This window comes from Nicotiana attenuata, unplaced genomic scaffold (assembly GCF_001879085.1).
Source record: "Nicotiana attenuata strain UT unplaced genomic scaffold, NIATTr2, whole genome shotgun sequence".
Lineage (NCBI taxonomy): Eukaryota > Viridiplantae > Streptophyta > Magnoliopsida > Solanales > Solanaceae > Nicotiana > Nicotiana attenuata.
In genome coordinates this window covers 230559-253151 of record NW_017671291.1, presented here as the reverse complement: position 1 = coordinate 253151, position 22593 = coordinate 230559, and positions in this window count along the sequence as shown.

The window sequence follows — 22593 nt, the reverse complement described above, 5'->3', positions numbered from 1 at the left end:
TATGTATATTCACATTTGAGCAAGTATATAAGTTGCACTTACACACTCCTTAAACCACGCCTCAGATGTAGAATATACAGCATCATGGCCAAATTAACTCACGCAGTCACTGAGCGACACATTAAAAATTGTGTTAGTTGAATCAACCTAATTAAATAATAGTCCATGTAAATTAATCTTACGTCAACCTTTACTTAAGAAATGGTTGGAATTCCGGATAATTTAGCAATACATGATTTGAAGTTGATTTGTACTCCATACTACTTAGGCCTCGTTTTGATCGATCTTTAGAACCTGGGCCTGGTTGATTTAATATGCACACTGGTGGATATAATGGATCTTTCTCAATCACGATATTGTGCCGATTGAGCCTATTTCTAGCACATGGCACATGACTCTTGAAGTAGTAATAACAAAAATTGAAAGTTTTCTTTGCAAGATAGGCTTCGCATATTGATCCTTCAATCCTATTACTTTGTTTAAAAAATCATTTGCACTTGCCGATAGTCCTGCAAATTGTCATATTAGACGATAATGTTAAAGAAAATTACAAGAACGGATCAAGGTTTGATCATTATCTCTCGAATAAATACATCCACCTGCATTGAAACAGCCCTCCAAGTCGCGGCCTCATGTACAAGGTGAATTGGAACGTGTTCCATCACATCAAAGAAATCACATGGAAAAATGTTTTCCAGCTTATTACTGATTACATGTATGTTCCGATTCATTTGAAATAAGTTTTCTTCCATTATTGTGGTAGAACATAAGTCTTTGAAGAACAAACTTATCTCTCTGATGGGTTTCCAGATATTATCAGGCAAACCACAATAGTCAATAGGGATTAAAGTTTCCATGAAGATATGATAGTCATGAGTTTTCATATAGGTCAGCTGTCCTTCAACCATATCGACACATTTTCCCAGGTTCGAAGTATAGCCCTCAGGCATCTTTAGGTTCGTAACTCACTCATAAATCTGTCATCTTTGTTCCAAAGTAAATGTGTAGCTGGCCTTGGGCTTGAACACCTTACCATTGTTCGTAGACTGCAAATGTAATTCAGGTCGCCTGCAATTTTCTTGTAAGTCCAATCTAGCATTCGGGTTATCTTTTGCCTTATTCTTATCATCCATCACTGTGTTGAACAAATTGTCAAAATAGTTCTTCTCAATATACATGCCATCAAGATTGTGCCGGAGAATATTATCCTTCCAATATGGCAACTCCCAAAATATGCTTTGTTTTGTCCAGTGATGGGTAACACCATATCCAGGGAATCTAGAAGGTGGAGCCTCGGTAACTTAGTGAAGTTCTTAACCTTAGTTTATATAATTTACACACCATAAATTAACCAGTGTATATAATTTATACTCCACTATTAGTGCATAATCAATTAGAGTTACAATGTAGTTAATTTTAACTAGAATGTACTTAATTCTAAATCTAATATAGTTCAAACAACAAAATTAAGAACCATAACTTCATAATTTAATAGCGCTAAATACTAGTTTATATAATTTATATACCATAAATTAACCAGTTTAAATAAGTTCTATACCTTTATTAGTGCATAATCAATTTTTCATTACAATGTAGTTAACTTTAATTACAATAAAGTTAATCCTTAGTCACAATGTAGTTCAAAAACCCTATTTAGTCACATAAATCCTAAATAGACAAAACCCCGAAAAATTACATAAAATTATATTTTAAAAATTAAAAAAAAAAGCTAATAAGGTAGAACGCTAACCTTGAAAGAGAATGACAGTGGTGGCAGCGGGAGGGGAATGGTAGTGGTTGTGGCGGGCGGCAGCGGGCGGTGGGCAGAGCAACAATGGTGGGGCTAGGGGAGGTGGGGAGCGGAAACTAATTTTTAAAAATTTAAATAATAATTTTTTATTAATAACTTATCAACATCTTACAAAAGTTGTACCATACAATTTTTTTTGTTCTTAGCATTTTGCACACTTAATATATGCTTTCTTTCTTAATTTGTACCTTAATCAATTTTTTTAATTAACTTGCACCTTATACCAGTCGATTTTGTGTTTAAACATTGTAATAAAATAATTTATAATAAGATTTATATATATTACTACATCTTAAGTTTTACCATAGCATTACATCAATGATACACTTTATAATTTATTTACTAAGACACTAAGTGTATCATAGAATGTTGGATACCACGATCATATCAATTATACTCAATCAATTATATATATAATGTTTATCATCCGCGTGCTTTCGTAAAAGTTACACTTCATATCCGTATACGTGTAATATATTATAATGGAGTGCATGATTTTATTTTATTTATGATAGTTTAAACTTATATATATATATACACACACACACACACACACACACACACACACACACTTTATTCTCAACTGTTCATTACATCGCTCGAATGCTTGATCGGTGAATAAATAAGGAAATAAATCTTTAAGTTTAAGTGATTAGATGCTCAATGAGTGACTAGATGCTCGAAGATGTGTACAATCGACCGAGTCTTGAATGTTTTATTCTCGATCACCTTGTTAGTACTTTGCTCGGATACTTCATCAGTGGATCAATTGAAAATTCAATTATGTTCGATTAAAACTTACTATGTTATAAGTATCCGAGCAAAGTACTAATAAGGTGATCGAGAATAAAATATTCAAAACTCTTTATATATATATATATATATATATATATATATTATAATCAATAATAATATCTAAGTGGTTGATTATTTTTGACCACTAATACCGACCGAAATTGATCGTTAAATTCATAATAATTTTTAAAAAATTATTTTGTTATGGAAAAAGAACAATTGACCCTGGGCAGGAAAGAATAAATTAAAATTTTCGACCGATGTAGGTCAGTGTACTTGAAATTTTCTAATTAGACTTTTTTTGGTAGATAATATGCAAGTCTGTCCAGGTCTTCGTCAAAGATTGACCAATTTCCGATTGACATCGGTCGGAATTTTTATATGTGTTAGACATAGCAGTGTTTCTTTATTGTGGGACCACTTTTTCCGACCGATGGTGGTCGGTGTATTTTGTGTGAATTTTTTTATTTGACTTAACCAATTTACATATTTTCTGACCGATTTCTGTTGGTTTCCTCTTCCGATCGATTTCGGTTAGTATGTTGTGGACGATTTTTGGCAATTTTTTAGTTGTGTGATCATATTAACCTTACTTTGTTTATTAGAAAAATAATAAAATGTAATGACCCGACCGTTTGTTTTGAGTGTTATAGCCCTGTTCCCCTATTTACTGCTCCTTTTGTGCTCTACAATGTTATATGACTTACCAGGTTAGTTGGTTCTGGTTCGGAGAGATGTCGGAGTGAATTGAGACACTTAGTCTCACAATTGAAAGAAGTTGGAAAAGTTGACTAGATGTTTACTTATGGGTAAACGACTTCGAATTTGTGTTTTGATGGTTCCGGTAGCTCTGTTGAGTGATTTTGGACTTAGGAGCATGTCCGAATTGTGATTTGGAGGTCCGTGGTAGAATTAAGCTTGAAATGGCGAAAGTTGGAATTATAAAAAAGTTTGACCGGGAGTGAACTTTTTGATATCGGGGTTGGATTAGATTTTCAGAAGTTGGAGTAGGTTTGTGGTGTCATTTGTGACTTGTTTATAAAATTTGAGGCCAATCGGACGTGATTTGATAGGTTTCGATGTCGTGTGTAGAATTTGAAAATTTTAAAGTTTGTTAGGCTTGAATTGGGGTGCAATTCGTGTTTTTGATATTGTTTGAGGTAATTTGAAGACTCGACTAAGTTCGTATCGAGTTTTAGGAATTGTTGGTATTTTTGGTTGAGGTCTCGGGGGCCTTAGGTTGATTTCAGGTGCTTAACGGATAAAGGTTTGAAGTTTAGGACTGCTGAAGTGTAAGGCCCCATGAAAAATTTGTGCTGAAAACCCAGTAGCTCGTAGGGTCAGGGTCCGAATATGTGTTGGGAATGTGTGAAACTCTCCGTAGTTCGGACCCATTGTGCTGATCTAAGTATTTAAAAATTAAAGAACCAAGTTTTTCCAGAAAAGTGCTATTTTGCGGTCCAGAATGCGGTCGCAAATCAAGTATGCGGACCGCATTTCTGCCGCATAAGGAGTCATTGGTTTGGTTAAAATTAAAGTCAAAATGCGGTCCATTATGCGACCGCATAACTGATATGCGGATCGCATTTCCATAGCAAAGTAAGTCAATGTGTCAGTCAAATTTGAGGTCAAAAATACGGTGCATTATGAGACCGCAAACCGTGTATGCGAACCGCATTTACGCCGCATACCTAGACAGTGGAATCAGGTTTTTGGAACACTTTTTGCGGTCCATTCTGCGAACCGTATTTCGTATCTGCGACCGCAGACCTGACTCGGGCTCCTAATTTTCTAAATTTTAAACCCGACCCCCTTTTTAATAAAATACCCCAACCCCTCATTTTTAACAAGTTTTCTGAACAAAATAAGAGAGAGGAAGAGAGGGTTCTTGAGAGAGAGTTCATCTTCTTCAAATTGATTCTTCAAAACTAACCGGGCCAGGAAATTTCAAAGTGAGTGTCTTCATCCCCATTCTTGCAGGTAAAATCCCTAACCCATTTTCATTAATTTTCAGGTTTAATTAAGGGGGGAAAAGTCTCATGCATTGATTCTTGATAATAAAGGTTGAAACATTCGTGCATGTCTTTTAAAACCTAAAATCTGGTAAGAGGGATTGGGTAGGAGTAAAGGATTGTACAAAGGAGGGTTGATAATCTAAATGTGTTCGGGTAGTGATTGGGAACTTTGATTCTAAGAAATATGTGTTAATTTGTGCACTAGCTTGACGTTGCTAGGCTTTTGGTGAAGTTGGAAGTAGAAATTAAAAGGGAATTCGGCTCCAGGTATGTATGGCTAACTTTGACCTTTGTAAAATCACCATGTTTGGTGTACGAATATTTGGTATGTGATATCTACATGGATTATGTGTGAAATTCTTGTGATTGGTATGATTCGAGTATTCGTGGTTAAGTCTCCCGATATAATGGTATAAGTAATTGGCAATAAACCAAATGTGTGATTATGAAAGTGTTATGTGGTAAGAGCTGAGAAACAAATGATGGAAGGAAATCGTAAATGATGCAATTGGAACAACTGTGGTAATCACATATATGGCTTGTCGTGGGCAATTATCGTTGTGACATAAAATGCATATGAGTTATTGAATACGATGGAAATAGTATTGATGGTTATGAAAATTCTTGTGAATTGTTGTTGTTATTCCTTGAGAATTGTTGGTGTTGTTCTTTGTGAATTGTTGTTGTTGTCGTTGTGTTATTTGTGAATTGTGATTGTTCGGTGGATTCGGGTTGCGCGCCGCAACACGAAGTAATAAGGTGTGGGTTGTGGTGATAAGGGTGGCCGAGGTAATAAGGGTGGAAAGTGATCGAAATCACTATTGAAATGAAAATATGGAAAAAAATTGTGAAATCGTTGATGTGAAAAATGTTGAAGGGGAAATGGAGAGATTGTAAATTTGTTTGGCTTGATTGTTTCCTTTCATGTGTATTTGATTGTTGATTCCATTATTCCTTGTTACTTGTGTATGGTTTGAGTTTGCTTAGGGCAATGTTTGTTCATACATACCAGTACAATTCAAATGTACTGACGTCCCTTTTGCCGGGGGCGCTACATTCGTGTTATGATTGTAGGTGGATCCATAGCAGGTACTCCAGTCCACCGACCGTAGCTCCCCTTCATCTTCCGTCAGCTGTATTGGTGAGCCCCTTTCCTCTCGGGGCCCTGCGTGGCTCATGCCGCTCTTATTCCGGAGTCTTATTTTGGTTTTTGTGTAAGGTATAGCCGGAGCCTTGTTCCCGGTAAGTACTGTATTATCCTCTGTATCTTTAGAGGCTCCGTAGACAGTAAATGTGGGTTACGAACTTATGTAATATGTATTTTAGTATGTTGGGCGATGTAAGTTGTAAACTGTGCTAAGTAACCATGTTGTTATTGTATATTTCGTAAAAAGGTGTTTTAGTTATAATGGCAATTTCTTTTGATTAATGGGTAAGGAAAACACGGGGTAACACGTGGGATAGGAAAGGCACCCAGGTCCGCTTGACTGGGGGCTACCCGGTCGAGTGCCGGTCATGTCCCTCGGTTTTGGGGCGTGACATGAAGTTTACTACTGGTGTAATTGCACCTGCGGATGGGGAACCGCAGGTGCGAGATCGCAAATGCGGAGAGGGCGCCTAGATGTGGAGTTTGAGGTGAGGAAGCAGATGGTTGCAGGTGCGATAGTTTTCCCGCACCTATGTGACCGCAGATGCGGCAAAGGGGCCGCAGAAGCGGAAGTGGCCGGTGTAGCTGGGCTCCGCAGAAGCATATGGTTGTCCGCAGGAACAGAAGTAGGAGCCGTAAATGCAGAGGAAGCCATAGAAGCGAGCATTTTATCGCTCCTACAAGGCCGCAGAAGCGGCTATGTTGCCGCAGGTGCGGAAAGCCTGGGCAGAACCTATGTAAGCGAGGGTTGCGATATTTCCACCATTTCTAACATTTTGAGCTCGGGTTTTGGAGATTTTTGGGAGGATTTTCGAGGGGATTCTTGAGGTATGTTCCTTATGTTCATTTTTATTCAATGTATTTGGTTCCCCATTGATTTTCCCACCTAGTAGGTGTGTTTTTGAGGTGAAATTTGGGGGTTTGAGGCTAGGGACTTGGAGAGTTGATTTTGGGGATTTGATTGACGATTTGATGTCAAATTTTGGTAAACTTGGTATGGTTAGACTCGTGGTTGAATGGGCTTCCGGGTTTTGTGAATTTTGTCGAATTCGAGACGTGGGCCCGAGGATCGGCTTTGAGCCGATTTCGGATTTTTAAGTTATAACTTCGTAATTTCCTGTAAATTGATTCATTTAGGCTGTATTGATTGTATCGTACTATTTGTGGATAGATTCGGATCATTTGGAGGCCGATTTGCTAGCCAAAGGCGTCTTGGAGTAGATTTTTGCTCGGATTAAGGTAAGTAACACTTCTAAACTTAGTTCTGAGGGTTCGAAACCCCGAATTATTTGTTATGTGATTGGTGTTGAGGTGACGAACATGTCATGTGACGGGCGTGCGGGCATGAACCATGAGAATTGTGACATGGTCAATTCCATGGCACTGTATAGTGGTTCTATCTTATTGGTATCAGAAAGTTAGAAAGTAGTGTGAGGTATTCAAAGGCATTGTAGTCTGTGGAGGAAAATAGAGAGCGTGAGCGATATTATAGTGGGGTGGAAATCTTAAAATAGGGTTATTTCTTTTGATTGTATAGTGGTCCCTGGAGTATTTTACTCGGGAATATTAGTGTAAAATTTCTCATTATAGTGAATTATTTTGCTCCTCTCGGGCCCGTGGTTTTTTCCCTTTTTGACAAGGGTTTTCCACGTTAAAATCTTTGTGTCCTTGTTGTTCTTTTTATTCCTGTTAATTACCGTATCTCGGTACTATGTTATTATTCCGCTGTTATTACTGTGAATATTATTTCCGTGGGGGGTTTATTCCCAACAACTGGTATCAAAGTACAAGGTTCTGCTCGTTCATAGAAGTACTATTCACTGTCGGTAGTACTATACTCGGTGAAAAAATAAATTCAGAGTAAATTACGAGGTAAAAAAATTCAACAGAGATAGTGGTTTCTCAACAAGGCAAAGAAGGATGAGGGATCTGCTCATCCAACAAGGATTACACAAGGTACTAGATGTTGATGCCAAAAAACCTGATACCATGAAAGCTGAGGATTGGGCTGACTTGGATGAAAGGGCTGCTAGTGCAATCAGGTTGCACTTATCGGATGATGTGGTAAATAAAATCATTGATGAAGACACCACATATGGCATTTGGACAAGGTTGAAAAGCCTATACATGTCCAAAACGCTGATAAATAAATTGTACCTGAAGAAGCAGTCATACGCCCTACACATGGGTGAAGGTACGAATTTTTTGTCATATTTAAATGTATTTAACGGACTAATCACACAACTCGCCAACTTCGGAGTGAAAATCGAGGAAGAAGATAAAGCCATCTTGCTATTGAACTCGTTGCCATCTTCATACGATAATGTGGAAACAACCATCCTGCACGGTAAGACTACCATTGAGTTGAAAGACGTCACATCGGCTCTTCTACCCAATGAGAAGATGAGAAAGAAGCCTGAAAATCAAGGACAGGCTCTCATCACAGAAGGTAGAGGCAGGAGTTATCAAACGAGTTCGAGCAACTATGGTAGATCCGGAGCTCATGGGAAGTCTAAGAACAGATCCAAATCAAGAGCCAAAAATTGCTACAATTGTGATCAACCAGGTCACTTCAAAAGAGATTGCCCAAATCCAAGAAAGGGAAAAGGTGAAAGCAGTGGCCAGAAGAATGACGACAACACAACCGCCATGGTGCAAAATAATGATAATGTTGTCCTCTTATCAATGAGGAAGAGGAATGCATGGACTTGTCAGGTCTAGAGTCGGAATGGGTGGTTGATACAATGGCATCTTACCATGACACACCGGTAAGAGATCTTTTTTGCAGATATGTAGCAGGTGATTTCGGAACTGTGAGAATGAGTAACACAAGTTACTCAAAGCTTGTGGGGATTGGTGACATTTGTATCAAGACAAATGTCGGATGTACATTGGTTCTAAAGGACGTGCGACATGTACCTGATTTACGGATGAACTTGATCTCGGGAATTGCTTTAGACCAATATGGATACAAGAACTATTTTGCAAATCAAAAGTGGAGACTTACCAAAGGGTCATTGGTGATTGCAAAAGAAGTTGCTCGTGGCATGTTGTACGAGACAAATGCAAAAATATGCCAAGGTGAATTAAACACGTCACAAGATGAGACTTTGGAAATTTGTGGCACAAAAGAATTGGTCATATGAGCCAAAAGGGATTGTAGGTTCTTTCCAGGAAATCACTCATCTCGTTTGCCAAAGGTACAACGATAAAACCTTGTGACTACTGTTTATTTGGTAAGCAACATAGAGTCTCATTTCAGACATCGTCTGAAAGAAAATTAAATATGCTTGATTTAGTATATTCTGATGTTTTTGGTCCAATAGAAATTGAATCGATGGGTGGTAACAAATATTTCTTTACTTTTATTGATGATGCTTCACGTAAATTGTGGGTTTATATCCTGAAAACCAAAGATAAGGTATTTCAAATTTTCTTGAAATTTCCTGATATGGTGGAAAGAGAGACGTGTAGGAAGCTAAAACGTCGCCGAAGTGACAATGGAGGTGAGCACATTTAAAAGGAATTTGAAGAGTACTGTTCAAGTCATGGGATCAGAAATGAAAATACAGTTCCTGGAACTCCACAGCACAATGGCGTAGCAGAGAGGATGAACTGCACCATTGTTGAGAAGGTGAGAAACATGCTTAGAATGGCTAAGCTGCCTAAGTCATTCTGGGGCGAAGCAATTCAGACAGCCTGTTACCTAATCAATAGGAGTCCATCAATTCCGTTAGAGTTTGACATCCCAGAGAGAGTTTGGACCAACAAGGAAGCGAACTCACATCTAAAGGTGTTCGGTTTCAGAGCTTTTGCACATGTAACAAAGGAGAAGTGAACAAAGCTGGATGATAAATCTGTTCCTTGCATATTCATCGGATATGGAGATGAAGAGTTCGGGTACAAAATGTGGGATCCTGTAAAGAAGAAGGTCATTAGAAGCAGAGATGTAATCTTCCGAGAAAGTGAAGTTGGAGCTGTAGATGATTAGTCAGAGAAGACAAAGAATGGTATTATCCCTAACCTTGTTACCGTTCTTTCTTCTTCTAACTATCCCACACGTGCAGAAAGTACGACCGACGAGGTTGCCGAGCAGGGGGAGCAACCTGATGAGGTTATTGAGCAGGAGGAGCAACTTGATGATAGTGAGCAAGTGGAGCACCCCACTCAGGGAGAAGAACAACCTCAACCTCTGAGGAGATCAGAAAGGCCAAGGGTAGAGTCATGCAGTGTCACGCCCCGAACCTGGGCCTGGACGTAACACGGCACCTGGTGCCTGACTACATGCGACCGAGCGAACCAACTGGCTGGCTGAATCAACATGTGATATCATAACATACTGAATGTGGAAGATAAACTAACACATGATGATATACTGAAAGTCTGGATGATATAAATCAAAGTGCGAAATACTAATACAATTCTGAAACTTCTTTGTAGCCAACATAGCTTAATATGAAAAGCCTGCGACTCTTTCTAGCTGTTACTCTAGTCTATGAAGCCTCTAATGAAATACTAAAAACACTGACTGTCTGAAAATACTAAAGACTGTAAGGTAATGATAATGCCCCGAAAGAACTGAGGATCACCAAATAGCTGGTACGAGAATCCTAGCGCTCTGAATCGTCAACCTGTAAATCATTACCTGCATCATGAGATGCAAGTCCCGGTCAAAAGGGACGTCAGTACATTTGAATTGTACTGGTATGTAAAGCAACTGAAAGAAAGAATTAAAAATGCTGAAACTAAGCTAATAACTGAGAATTGATAATTAATAAATGAAATGATAACTACTGAAACTGAAACGGAAATAATAATTGATAACTGATAACTGAACTGGTAACTGATAACTGGTAACTGAAATGATAAAGGAAGTAAGGATATGAATACTCGCTCTTTTAAATCATGAACCATCCGTTAATCTAGATAAATAAACTGCGGACTCAAGCCCAATATATATGTGAACAAGCTATGGTCTCAGGCCCAAGTATACGTATACATAACTACGGCCTCGGCCCAAAAATGCATAAAGCATAAACTACGGCCTCAGGCCCAAACATGCATAAAGCATAAACTACGGTCTCAGGCCCAAGTATGCATAAAGCATATAAACTGCGGCCTCAGGCCCAAATACAAGTGTTCAACATTCATGAACTGAGAATCAAACTGCAATACATGATAGTGAAATACTGAATCACATTGAGTTACATGATACTGGAATACTGGATCACACTGAGTTACATAATACTAGAATACTGAATAGGACTAGACTAAGACATGTATTCTTGAACTGATTATGAACACTGAAACTTCAACTGTTTATGGCATACTGAGTAATCTATACTAAGACTCGGGGGCATCAAACCCAAGTCTATATTGAATATGCACTGAGCTCACAACGTTCAGAATGAACGTGGTGAACGAGTTATGAAGCTAGAGAGTAGAAGTTCTACAACTATTCAAGGAACTAGGCAAAACTATATTTCTCAGGCAATTAGTAACGTCGTAAAAGAAGAGTAGTGTAGGGAGAATCATTAACATTCCCAAACATAGAGAGTTAGCCTCACATACCTTAACTTCCTGCTCTTGAGCGTAATACATCATTCGCCAACCCTTTCAACTTTAATTTATATCAATACAAGTCAAAGGGATTCCATATTAGTAATATTACTCATATTTTTGTTACTTAGGCATTTTATCAAATACTCGGTGATAATAAAGCTTCATAGTCATTATTAATGGTGTCTCTACACCCAATAACCCATTCTCTTGCTCCTAGATAAATTCTAAAATCTCAAATGGCTATAATCAACATTATTCTTTATCACCCATAAGGTAAACAACACCCTTAACCAATAATCAACAATCAACACCCCAAACCTATAATTGTTCATGCTTTTCTATCAAACCCATCGACTCATATCTCATGAACTAGAGTCAATTAGAGGGTGAAGACATTACCATTTTGAAGTTCAATCCCCTTGAATTCGAGTTCTAGGGTTCCTTCTCTCAACAATGATGTCCCAATCGAATATCTAATGTTATGGATGATTTCCCATGTTAATAAGATGTTGGAAAATTGAAATTAACTTAGAATCACCATTAGAACTTACCTTGGGTGGTGGAGGGACCCTTAAGGAGTTAGGTTTTTGAGAGCTTTCCTTTCTAGAGCAAGTTTTTATGTTTTGGGGCTGTGGGGGATGAAATAGTGACTGCCCAAGACCGCCACCGCGCCCCCTGTAGGCCCGACCGCGGTAGATAGCAGGAACACTGCCTCACGACCACGGTCGCGGTCCGGGCACGGTGGTTGCGCACTATTCTGTAAAATGGGCATAACATTTTGTACAAAGCTCCGCTTAGACTCCACAATATATCATTAGAAAGATATTTCAAAGGCCTACAACTTTCCTGTTTTGTGTTTTCCCAAATACCTTACATGGTTTTCTCCAAAACTTCTGCAAAACTGACCTTTTGCAAACTTCGTAGATTTTATCGAATCTTATGCACCTCATTCTCCATCTTGATTCTAAAACAACTATTTTCAACCATACTCATCTTGCTAGGACTTCATATGTCCAAAATATCAGATTAATACCCATTTAACATATCCACACCTAGTCCGAATGTACGGGGTGTTACATTATTTCCCCCTTGGGATCATTCGTCCTCGAATGATTGTCCTGATTGTAACTTCTGCTAACTCCGGACCCTAAACGGGTCTGGTGGAAACATGAACTTTCATTAACACTTGCATACTAAACTGAATGAATACATGATTACTGAACTGTTGCGATACTTAACTGAATGACTACTGCATTGACTGAATATTGGTCTGTCATAGATACGTGAATAGTGAACTAACATGGATATACGAATATTAAACTGGCACGAATATTCGAGTATTAAACTAATATCAACATCAGAGTACTAAGCTAGCATGAATATCTAAGTATTGGACTGATATGAGTAGCTGAGTATTGAACTGACATGAGCATCTGAGTACTGAACTAACATGCGTATCTGAGTACTGAACTGACATGAGTATCTGAGTACTGGAAACTTGAATATTATAACATGACACGTGAAATACTGGCTGTACCACTGCTAATTCTAGTGGCAACTCCAACTCATAAGCTATTTGACCGATCTTTTGTAGGATCATATACGACGTGATATATTTCGGACTGAGCTTTTCTTTCTTCCCAAATCTTATAACACCTTTCATAGGTGAAACTTTCAGAAACACCCTATCATCAACTTGGAACTCTAACATCTTCAAACGCTCTAGAATCAACTTGACTTTCTCCATTGTCTGATAGACCAAATTTGGTCCCAACAAATCTTCTTGGCCAACTTCGAACCAACCAATTGGCGATCTACACCTTCGTCCATACAGAGTCCCGCGCGGTGCCATCTTGATACTAGAATGGTAGGTGTTATTATAAAAAAAACTCAATGAGAGGTATGTGATCATTCCAATTACTTTTAACATTAAGGACATATCCTCAACTGTTTGAATAATGCGCTCTGCCTGGCCATCTTTCTGAGGATGAAAAACTTGTTCCTAATCCTTTCTGAAAGAGCTTCTAAACATTCATTTTAAACTGAGCACCACAGTCCGAAATGACGGACAACGGAGTCCCATGCAATCAAACGATTTTCTGAATCTACAACTTGGCATAATCTTCTACTGAATCTGTAGTCTTTACTGGCAAGAAGTGTGCTGACTTGGTAAGTCGATTTACAATCATCCAATCAAATCATGCTTTTAAAATGAGCAAGATAATCCTGTTATAATTCTATATTTACCATCTCCACTCAAAATATGTGTATTTTGTGATAAAACACTAGGCTTTCTGCTGCTCGACTTTCACTTGCTGATAATTCAGACAATTGGCTACAAAGTCTGCAACGGTCTTTTTCATGTCGTTCAACCAATAAATCTCCTTAGTCATGATTCATATTTGGGGAACCTGGATGGAAAGAATACCTGGAATTATGGGCTTCTAACACGATCTTCCCTCTTTAAGTCCATCTATGTCTGGAACACACAATCTGACTTGGTACCTCAAAGTACCATAATCTCCCATTGTTCAAAAGCCATCGTCTTATACTTGTGAGTCTCCTCTTTCAACTGCAACATGTAGGCATCATCAAATTGTTTCTCCTTCTCAATGGATACTAAGGTGGAACAAGTCCTGTTCTAGACAACAACTCCGTCATCTTCAGAGTCCGAAGTCGAACTCCTATCTTGGCTGGTTAACTTCTTTTACCAGAGTTCTCTTATCTACCTCAATCATGAGTTATACTTCCCACACTTTATCTTCTTAAGCACTTCCTGAAAACACTTATAGTAGTGTTGTGAGCTAAGTCATTGACATGTACTCTAAATTTTAGAGTCTCGTGCAATGGCACTACCCTCATAACACATAAATAGGCATGATTTTACAGCTTTTCTCTGATCACTTTATATCAATAACTAAGCTCGGTGATCATTCTACTTACTTTGTGTTTCTTACACATGCTAGACATAGTCCCTGTGGTAATTATACAATTTTTCCTCATTACCGAACTGATTTTCTTTTTCATATCCTATGCTAACTATTCGGGTTTCAAATCTCTAACTGGACTTAATGAAAGTTTTCACATCACCCGTTAGACCAAAGGTCTTATATTTGTGGATCCTTCTCTTTTTGTTGGGATCCAAATAACTTTCCTTATTTTCTGCAATTCTTTGCACTCTACGTCAATGACGACTCATCTTCCAACTTACTTCTGAGAAATCTTTCTTGCTAGGAAAAACCAAATTACTTACATAAACGGAAGGATAATGTATTCACAATTATCATACACAATCTTAATGATTTAACTCTGCTCACACTGTCAATCTTGGAGAACCCACATTTCGATAATTCCTAAAGGCTATTCTTCTATAGTTTGCCCTCTTATTGCTAGCTAATTTTTTTTTCACTGTCACTGTACTTCGGGTTTAACTTAAACTCTTCGGGTTCTAACACACGTTCGGTATTTCAAACTGTCATCCATTCACTAGAGTTAACCTGGCTAAGTAAATCAAATTGTACCTCTACTAGCTCTGCTGAAAGTGCTAATTCACTGTATCAACCCAAAACTTACTTATTATCCTTTTACTAACACCTGCTAGCATCATATTTTCTTCTCCTGCTTTGCATAACTAAAGTGAAACAGAAGATTATTCCTAAAATCTCTCATCATCCAACCTTATTCTGTGGTCGCATACTATCCTTTTTCCCCCCTAAACTATGTACATTTATCACACTTAGGGAATTCATCTGTCTTAAATAAAATTGGAATATCTAACCCCAAACTTTCTATACACAAAATCATATCACACTATAAACATCCGGGGTGATCATTTAGTCACATAACTTAAGGGGGAACCGCCATAATTATCTTACATCAATAGCTGCTTCTTATAGTAACTTACTAACGTGGTACTTCTAGTTCTGATTTGAATAAATATGAACTACTAGTTCATATTGGAATATCTAACCCCAAACTTTCTATACAGAAAATCATATCATACTATAAACGTCCGGGGTAATCATTTAGTCACATAACTTAAGGGGGAACTGCCATATCTTTTATCTTACATCAATAGCTGCTTCTTATAGTAACTTACTAACGTGGTACTTCTAGTTCTGATTTGAATAAATATGAACAATTTAAAATCGTTCCCTGAAATTCACTATTGGTTGCTCTTGGTTCTCATTTCATACATCATATCTTCTAGTCATTTGCATGAGTTGTACGAGATCACTTCTTTGGTAATAACAAACATTTCTGACTCCTAGTTATTGTACCCTTAGGCTCTTTTTTGTCCAAAACTATAGTGACCAATGTTAGGGTCTGCCATCTGAACTATCATCATCCAACTTGTGGCCCCACTTCCAAGAATTAAATGAAGTTTTTCTAGGAGGTAAAACACATACGAATACACTACCATGCACAAACTTATCCTTCAAAGTATACCATAATCTGATAAATCACTTCATGCGCCATCCGGTGAGTCGTGATCTTAATCCAGTCCTAAAATATGCGAAGATTTCGCTATGATCACTTTTACTTACATTTTATTTTAGCACCCATAGGCATCATTGTATACTCACCAGTCACCAGGATTTTGATACACTGAAAATTAGATATTTGGTAAACATATAACTGAATACTGGAATACTGAATAACCACAACTTGCTAATTGAAAGACTGTATAACTGGTAAGTGAGGTAAACTGATAACCATAAGACATGATAATTGCTTTTGTACTTTCTGATAAGGTTATGCTCTAATCTGTACTACTATCCACTGCATCCCACTTTTAATATCCTCTCAAGTCTCATATTTACCAAGTTGTACTCCATAATTATACCCAATGGGCAATTATCCTCTCTAGGACTTTAGGTTTCTCCTGCGCATCGCTTGGGCATCCAATACGTTTGAAATTCGATAGGAAGAGAAGGTTAACTATTGCTCTAAGATTCGTGGCACGATCTAGAGTAGAAAGAAATGAGACAATCCTGGATGTCTTGGTAGTTAACCATTTATATGAGTGGCCAGCACACACATATAAAGGAAACTCCACTGGACACGGCTTCATAGACTCCCTAAGACTCTTGAACCTAGTTCTCTGATACCAAGCTTTGTCACGCCCCGAACTTGGGCCTGGACGTAACACGGCACCCGATGCCTGACTACATGCGACCGATAACTGGCTGGCTGAATCAACATGTGATATCATAACATACTGAATGCGGAAGATAAACTAACACATGATGATATACTGAAAGTCTGGATTATATAAATCAAAGTGCGGAAATACTAATACAATTCTGAAACATCTTTGTAACCAACATAGCTTGATATGAAAAGCTTACGACTCTTTCTAGCTATTACTCTATGAAGCCTCTAATGAAATACTGAAAACACTGACTGTCTGAAAATACTGAAGACTATAAAGTAATGATAATGCCCCGAAAGAACTAGGGGTCACCAAATAGCTGGTACGAGAATCCTTGCGCTATGAATCGTCAACCTGTAAATCATTACCTGCATCGCGAGATGTAGGCCTTGGGCAAAAGGGACGTCAGTACATTTGAATTGCACTGGTATGTAAAGCATCTGAAAGAAAGAATTAAAAATGCTGAAACTACGCTGATAACTGTGAATTGATAATTGATAACTGAAATGATAACTATTGAAACTGAAACGGAAATGATAATTGATAACTGGTAACTGATAACTGAAATGATAAAGGAAGTAAGGATATGAATACTCGCTCTTCTGAATCATGAACCACCTGTTTATCTGAATAAATAAACTGCGGCCTCAGGCCCAATATATATGTGCACAAGCTACGGCCTCAGGCCCAAGTATAGGTATACATAACTACGGCCTCGGGCCCAAAAATGCATAAAGCATAAACTACGGCCTCAGGCCCAAACATGCATAAAGCATGAACTACAACCTCAGGCCCAAGTATGCATAAAGCATATAAACTATGGCCTTAGGCCCAATACAGGTGTTCAACATTCAGGAACTGAGAATCAAACTGCAATACATGATAGTGAAATACTGAATCACACTGAGTTACATGATACTGGAATACTGGATCACACTGAGTTACATAATACTGGAATACTGAATAGGACTAGACTAAGACATGTATTCTTGAACTGATTATGAACACTGAAACTTCAATTGTTTATGGCATACTGAGTAATCTATACTAAGACTCGGGGGCATCAAACCCAAGTCTATATTGAATACGCACTGAGCTCACAACGTTCAGAATGAAAGTGGTGAACAAGTTATGAAGCTAAAGAATAGAAGTTCTACAACTATTCAAGGAACTAGGCTAAACTATATTTCTGAGGCAATTAGTAATGTCGTAAAAGAAACGTAGTATAGGGAGAATCATTAACATTCCTAAACATAGAGAGTTAGCCTCATATACCTTAACTTCCTGCTCTTGAGCGTAATACAACATTCGCTAACCCTTTCAACTTTAATCTATATCAATACAAGTCAAAGGGATTCCATATTAGCAGTAATACTCATATTTTGGTTACTAAGGCATTTTATCAAACACTCAATGAGAATAAAGCTTCATAGTCCTTATTAATGGTGTCTCTACACCCAATAACCCATTCTCTTGCTCCTAGATAAATTCTAAAGTCTCAAATAGCTATAATCAACATTATTCTTTATCACCCATAAGGTAAACAACACCCTTAACCAATAATCAATAATCAACACCCCAAACCTATAATCGTTCATGCTTTTCTATCAAACCCATCAACTCATATCTCATGAACTAGAGTCTATTATCATTAATCCAATGCTAGAATCAATTAGAGGGTGAAGACATTACCTTTTTGAAGTTCAATCCCCTTGAATTCGAGTTCTAGGATTCCTTCTCTCAACAATGATGTCCCAATCGAATATTTAATGATATGGTGGGCTTACCCATGTTAATAAGATGTTGGGAAATTGAAATTAACTTAGAATCACCATTAGAACTTTCCTTTAGTGGTGGAGGGACCCTTAAGGAGTTAGGTTTTTGAGAGCTTTCCTTTCTAGAGCAAATTTTTATATATTGGGGCTGTAGGGGACAAAATAGGGCTTAAAAAATGATTCCCCAAGTCCGCCACCGCGCCCCTGTAGGCCTGACCACGGACCGACCGCGGTAAATAGCAGGAACACTGCCTCACGACCGCGGTCGCGGTCCGGGCGCTGTGGTTGTGCACTATTCTGTAAAATGGGCATAACTTTTTGCACAGAGCTCCGTTTGGGCTCCACAATATATCGTTGGAAAGCTATTTCAATGGCCTACAACTTTCCTGTTTTGTATTTTCCCAATTACCTTACACGTTTTTCACTAAACCTTCTTCAAAACTGACTTTTTGCAAACTTCATAGATTTTATCGAATCTTATGCACTTCATTCTCCATCTTGATTCTAAAACAACTATTTTCACCCATACTCATCCCGCTAGGACTTCATATGTCTAAAATATCAGATTAATACCCATTTAACATATCCACACCTAGTCCGAATGTACGGGGTGTTACATGCAGGTACCTTCCACAGAGTATGTCCTCATCAGTGATGAGGGGAGTTAGAAAGTCTTAAAGAAGTGTTGCCCCATCCAGTAAAGAACCAGTGGATGAAAGCCATGCAAGGAGAGATGGAATCTCTGTAGAAAATGGCATGCACAAGCTGGTTGAACTTTCAAAGGATAAAAGACCACTCAAATGTAAGTGGGTCTTTAAACTCAAGAAAGATGAAAATGGCAAGTTGGCCAGATACAAAGCTCGATTGGTGGTTAAAGGCTTCGAACAGAAGAAAGGCATTGATTTTGACAAAATTTTCTCACCTGTTGTCAAAATGACTTCTATTCGAACAATTTTGAGCATAACAGCTAGCCTAGATCTTGAAGTGGAGCAGTTGGATGTGAAAACTGCATTTCTTCATGGAGATTTGGAAGATGAGATTTATATGGAGCATCCGGAACGATTTGAAGTAGATGAAAAGAACACATGGTATGCAAATTGAATAAGATTCTTTATGGATTGAAGCAGGCACCAAAGCGGTGGTACATGAAGTTTGACTCATTCATGAAAAGTCAAACAGACGTAAAAACCTATTCTGATCCATGTGTATACTTCAAAATATTTTTTGAGAATAACTTTACTATATTATTGTTGTATGTGGATGACATGTTGATTGTAGGACAAGACAAGGAGTTGATTGCAAAGTTGAAGAGATATTTGTCCAAGTCATTTGATACGAAGGACTTGGGCTCAACACAACTAATTCTAGTGATGAAGATAGTTCGAGAGCGAACAAGCAGAAAGTTATGGCTATGTCAGGAGAAGTCATTGAACGTGTACTAGAACGCTTCAACACAAAAAGTGCTAAGCCAGTCAACACACCTCTTGCTGGTCATCTAAAGTTGAGCAACAAGATGTGTCTTACAACAATGGAGGAAAAAGGGAACATGGCTAGAGTTCCTTATTCTTCAGCAGCCGGAAGCTTGATGTATGCAATGGTATGCACTAGACCTAATATTACTCATGCAATTGGCATTGTTAGCAGATTCATTAAAAATTCTGGAAAGGAACATTAGGAAGAAATCAAGTGGATACTCAGGTACCTAAGAGGTAATGTAGGAGGTTGCTTGTGTTTTGGAGGATTTGATCCAATCTTGAAGGGCTACACGGATACTGATATGGTAGGTGATCTTGATAATCGTAAATCTACTCAGGATGCCTGTTCACATTTTCAGAGGGAGCTATATCATGGCAGTCGAAGTTGCAGAAGTGTGTCGTACTTTCTACAACTGACGCAGAGTATATTATCGCTACTGAAGTTGGCAAGGAGATGATATGGTTGAAGCGGTTCTTCAAGAGCTTGGATTGCATAAGAAAGAGTATGTCGTCTATTGTGACAGTCAAAATGCAATAGACCTTATCAAGAACTCCATGTACCATGCAAAGACCAAACACATCGATATGAGATATCACTGGATTCGAGAAATGGTAAAGAATGAATCTCTAAAAGTCTTGAAGATTTCTACAAGTGAGAATCCCGCAGATATGCTGACTAAGGTGGTACCAAGAGACAAGTTCGAATTGTGAAAAAAACTTGTCGACATGCACTCAAACTAAAAGTCCGGTGTTACCCCCTTCAGGTGAATGGGTCCGGAGGGGGAGATTGTGCGGTCCATCCCCATAATGAAAAAGTCCAAGTTGCCAAATTGGACTTGCTAGATGGTGGGCATTAGAAAAATTTCTATGTAAATTTTCAACCAATACTTCATTCTGATTGGTCCAAGGGGTGGTGCTCTCATCTATATAAAGAGAGCTTCGATTTTCATTTTGAACACACTAATCTCAGAGAAATATCATTGAGAGTTAGAAAGCAGTGTGAGGTATTCACAGGCAGTATAGTCTGTGAGGGAAAATAGAGAATGTGAGCAGTGAGATGGGAATATTAAAATATGGTTATTTCTTTTGAGTGTATAGTGGTCCGTGGAGTATTTTACTCGGGACTACTGGTGTAGAATTCCTCATTATAGTGAATTATTTTTGCTCCTCTCGGGCTAGTGGTTTTTTTCCTTTTTGACAAGGGTTTTCCACGTTAAAATCTTTGTGTCCTTGTTGTTCTTTTTATTCCTGTTAATTTTTGTATCTCGGTATTACGTTATTATTCCGCTGTTATTACTGTGAATATTATTTCTGTGGGGGGTTTATTCCCAACCGAAATAATATTGGGTTGAATTGAGTTGAATGCTCAAATTCTTTCGGAAATAGTTCAATTCAACATGATTAATTTCGTCCCCTTATAGTTTTCATAGAAAGTAGAAGCTCTAAAAGATGATACACTTTGAAATGCTCCCTCATAAGTCATGTCATAATGAGAAAGAACGAATTTTGGGGTTTTCCTTTCTGCCCAACAATAACTGTGGGAACACTTCTACATGACTCAACTTCTTCATGACTTGAAAATATCCACACAAATCTTCTGCCAACCATACATGTTCTCACTTATAAAATACATTTGAGTCCACTCCCCACTTTGGAAACTTTATATCCTGCATTATATTTGACACAACTTTAGGCTATCTTTTTTGCTTGGCCCCCATGCTTTTTCTAAATCCCAACACAAAAAGATAGTATAGCTCTTCCGAATAGCAAAAAGAATAAAAAAATTTAGCTGCGCTATGACGTCCCTTCATTTCGATTTATGAATTAAAGAACAATCGTTAAAAGAAAAAAAGAATACATGGTAAAGTTCGGGCAATGAGCTAGCTGCCATCTATTGCTCTTTACAATTGACCTTCGTGCTAACTCTATATATTCTTTTGTTAAATTTTTGTTATGTGAATAAGATATGTTTTGTATTGATGATTCCATATAGGATGTATTACAAAGAAGTATTTAACTTATATAGACTAATAATGTTAAAAATCTGTATATGATCAGTGTATTCTAACTTTTTGTAGTAGGTTCACTGTTCGATTGTCCAAGTTGTTCATAACTTATTTTGCACGATTACTTGCAGCTATGTTGTATATGATCGTATAGTGTAATAGTACCCTATTAGTGTATAGACGTTAAACTCAATCAATCAAGAATGTGTTTTTTGCGTTGAGTTATGAGTATGCAGCATTGACTCAAACAGTGGGGAGCACACAAGCTGGTGATACACGAAACTTCACACCTCAAAAAAGAAAATTTCTATATTCGATCAATGGCTTCTTTAATTTGTGATTGTATGTCATACCACAAGAGGTACAAAGCGACCTAATAAAGGCGATTGATATTGTCCACCATGCCCTCGAATTCATGTTTTGCTATAGTTATTTGCATAAGGATATTATAATTGTTATTTTTGCCTATATAATTTTCTAAACGCTGGCCTATGTTGTGATATGAAACCCTTGTCCAAAAGTACTCTTATACCATTAACTTGTCAGAATTTAGAAGCTTTCTCTATTATTACTAAATTGTCAGTACGAAGATACGCCTCCCCTAGCATTGTTGTAATAACTAGGCAAAGAGGGCCAAAGACTAAGATGTCCTTGGTGAGTAGTGCCTATCAATTGCATTTCTCTTATCAATATGACATGTTCATAGATTACTTTATAGCTCGTACTATTTTCTTGATCTTTCGGTGTCTCCCTCTCTTCTCTGTTCCAGGGCCCCTGCCATTTCAAACGAAAGAAAAAAAAGGTAGGAATAAACATGAAATCCATATAGAGAAATAAGATAAAGTACTTCCTC